This window comes from Sus scrofa, chromosome 6, assembly GCF_054392235.1.
Source record: "Sus scrofa isolate SSC_HxYL_T2T_F1_AM1 chromosome 6, Sscrofa_HxYL_maternal_Yorkshire_Landrace_v2.0, whole genome shotgun sequence".
NCBI lineage: Eukaryota > Metazoa > Chordata > Mammalia > Artiodactyla > Suidae > Sus > Sus scrofa.
This window is the reverse complement of record NC_139388.1, coordinates 74,021,742-74,025,560: the sequence shown is the minus strand read 5'-3', so window position 1 is coordinate 74,025,560 and position 3,819 is coordinate 74,021,742.

Genomic DNA, 3,819 nt, shown 5'->3' with positions numbered 1-3,819 from the left:
TCACCAAGATGTGCAGCTTTCTGTGAGCAGGTGGAAGCCCAGGACATTCCTCACCCCTTCAAGGAGCTTGGCTGCCCTGAAGCCTCAGCCCCCTCGAGGGCAGGGGTTGGGCCAGTTTGGTTTATCCCAGAATCCCCACTGCCTGGAAGGGCCTGGCATGGAGGAGGCCCTGGGACAATACTTGCTGAAAGAAGGGGAGGGGTGAGAAGTGAGGTGGTTGCAAAGCTGTGATTTTTTAAATTTAAGATGGGGGGATTCCCGTTGTGGCTCAGTGGGTTAGAACCCAACTATTATCCATGAGGATGTGGGGTTGATCCCTGGCTTCGCTCAGTGGGTTAAGGATCCAGCGTTGCCATGGCTGTGGCGTAGGCCTGCACCTGCAGCTCCAATTCAACCCCGGGTTCAGGATCTTGCATACACTACAAAAAGGGGAACGAAGGGGAGGGAGGGAGAAAAGGGTGGTTGTTCCAGGTGAGGAACAGCCAGAGAGACACGGAGGGGTTGAGGGGATGCCAGGTAGGTGGCTTGCGGTGAAAGTGAAGCCGGAAAGGCTGAAATGGATCCTGCGGGTCCCTGCGAGCCAGGCTGAGCCTGACCTTTAGCTAATCCACGGGTAGGTGATGGCTGAGTTTCAGATAGTGCCACAGCAGTGACAGGGACTGGGCAGGACTTGGGGAGAGAGACTGGTTGGTGAGAAATAGTGAGGGCCCAGCAAAGCCAGCAGTGATGGGGCTGAGTGAGGCCGAATTCAGGGGGAGAGATTGGATAGGATTTAGGAGCCCCTTGGCCATCACAGGTGAGGCACTGGGCAGCCCTGCCAGGTTTCTAACAGGGGCCAATTGTGAAGGGTTTGGGGAGCTGAATGGCAGGTTTGGGGAGAAGACTAGAAAATTGGGGGAGCTGTTGAGATGGGGGAGCTCCTAGCACATGCAACAGCTGTCTAGAGGGAGGGTGGCCAGAAGGTTCTGGAGCCAGGAGAGCAGGGGTGTAGATTTGGGGAAAGCAATATTACTTCTCAAGCATCCCTGTGTTCCAGGCACTGGGGCTGCAGCAATGAAGAAAACCACGGCGTAGCGTGAAAGGTGTGATAAAGAAAAATAGGGCAGTTCTCCTGTGGCCAAGCGGGTTAAGGATCCGGCGTTGTCACTGCAGTGGCCCAGGTCGCTGCTGTGGCATGGATTTGACCCCTAACCTGGGAACTTCTGCATGCTGTGGGTGCAACCAAAAAAAGAAAAAAGGGATAGTGCGAGGGTGACAGGTGGGAAAATGCTGTTTTCCCACAGAGGCAGAAGAAGGCTTCTCTGAATGGGGATGGCGGGGGGCAGCCACCAGAGAAGCACAGGCCTGATGTAAGTGTCCCAAAGTGAGAGACAGCTGGCTGCCATCCAGGGAGTGCCGAGTGGTCAGTGGAGCTGGAGCAGAAAGGGAGAGGGAGGGGGGTACCAGGCAGAGGCTGAGCAGGGCACCAGGAAGGTTTGGGATTTTATTCTTTACGTGATGGGAAGTCACTGGCAGACTTGAGTCAGACTGTCCCCACCTGATTTGCAATTTAAAGAGACACTGCAGGAGTTCCTTGGTGGCCCAGAGATTAAGGATTCAACATTGTCACTGCTGTGGCTAGGGTCACTGCTGTGGCTCAGGCTCGATCCCTGGCCCAGGAACTTCTGCATGCCTTGGGCATGCCGATAAAATAAAAAGAGTCCTTCCACTAGGAAATGTCAGAAGATGGGAGATTTTCGGATGCTGATCAAGGTCAGTCAAGGTCAGGGCAGTTAGCTAGTGAAAGAGATGGAGGAGAAGTGCTACAGACCCTGCTGGTTCACTGCTGTGTCTCCACAGTGCCAAGGGCAAGGGCTGGCACAGAGCAGGGCTCACCTGGTGTTTTGAATGGCTGAGTCTTGTTAGCCTTTTTTTTTTTTTTTCTTTTTTTTTTGTCTTTAAGGCCGCATCTGCAGCATATGGAAGTTTCCAGGCTAGGGGCTGAATCAGAGCTGCAGCTGCCGGCCTACACCACAGCCACAGCAATGAGATATCCAAGTCACGTGTGTGACCTACATCACAGCTCACAGCAATGACAGCTCCTTAACCCACTGATCAAGGCCAGGGATCGAACCCACAGCCTCATGGATACTTGTCGGGTTCATTACCACTGAGCCACAGAGGAACTCCTGAATGGATGAGCCTTGGTGGAGAGGATTTTATGTGGTGAAAACAAGCAGCGGGAGGCTGGGCTGCTGTGAGGACGAGCATAACGGGAGGCGTTGCCAGCCCTGTGGCAACTCGTTCATAACCCTATTAGGCACCTGAAAAGCAGCTTTTGCCAGTGGTTTCCACACTTCTGGATTGCACAGACCAAAATCTGGTGAACTAACATTGGCCTACTTTTTATTTCCTGAGCAAAAATCTAGATAACTAACTTCCACCTACTTTCATAATGAGAAGCAGATGATTTGAAAGAAAGGGCGTGTTACCACCTAGGAAGGCTGTGACCACAGAATCCATTACAATCCTTTAAATGGGATAGATTTTTCTTTGTGGAAACCTCACTGCACTGCTCTCTCTCCTGATGTCACTGAACCCCCAGGAGACAGGCTTCGGGAACAGGGGGGCGGCGACATTGGCTGGAGGTTTTTGCCGTGGAAGAGTTTGGGGGGCAGCGTCTGAAGCCCACTCTGGCATGCGAAACATGTCTTGCCATGTTTTTGTTGGTTCATTTGTTTGTTGGCTGTGCCCACAGCATGAAGTTCCTGGGCCAGGATTTGAACTCATATCACAGCAGCAACCTGAGCCACAGTGCTGACAATGCCAGGTCCTTAGTCCACTAAGCCAGTAGGGAACTTAACTGCAAGAGAGGAGAGAGAGGGCGTGAGATCCAGCCTCTGGCAATTGTCTGGTTCCCAAGGCCAGCAGATCCACTCCCTGGCCCTGGAAGGCAGTGTGGTTGCAGGCACCTCACTTGGTGGTGCTATGTGGGAGGACCCTAAACTAACTCCCCCACTCGTGGAGTCTAAAATACAGAATAGAGGAAGCTGGGGGCTGCCTGAGGGCCAACGGTGCATTTGCTTTAAGCAGAGTGTACTCCTTGGGTGATTAGCCCAGCACAGGTTGTGAAGGCTCTTCTTGGCAAGGAAGTGCCCTGGGCCAGGGCTCATTCCTTTTTCTTTTTTGCTAAATTGTCCTGTGCAGATAGTTAGGAGAAATAAGGACCCCCACGTTCTCGTATCCCTGTGGCTGTCCACATTTTTAGCCAGGCACACGAGAGTATTTTGCTTTAGTCACTTAACGTAACATTCATAAGCTATTTCCATGTCCTTTTGTAATTTGCATAATTATCCCTTGAAACAACAGCCTGGCATTCCAATCAGTTGATTTCTCATAATTTATTCATTAAACTTCTACTCTTTTTTTTTTTTTTTTTTAGGATGCACCTGCCACATATGGAAGTTCCCAGGCAGGGGTTGAATCAGAACTTCAGCTGCCAGCCTATGCCACGACCACAGCAACTGGGGATCTGAGCCTCATCTGTAACCTACGCCACAGCTCATGCCAACGCCGGCTCCCTAACCCACTGAGTGAGGCTAGGGATCAAACCCAAATCTTCATGGATACTTGTTGGATTCTTAACCCACCGAGCCACAGTGGGAACTCCCAGTAAATTTCTACTTTTTTTTTTTTTTTTTTGCTAATAGAGTTCATTCTGCAATGAGCCGCTTTGTTCAATATTTTGACTTATTTTATACTAATAAGTGTAATTAAAAGTAATTAAGTTGTATTTCTTTAAAAGTATTTCATTTGCTCTTTCCCCAAAACGGACAATGA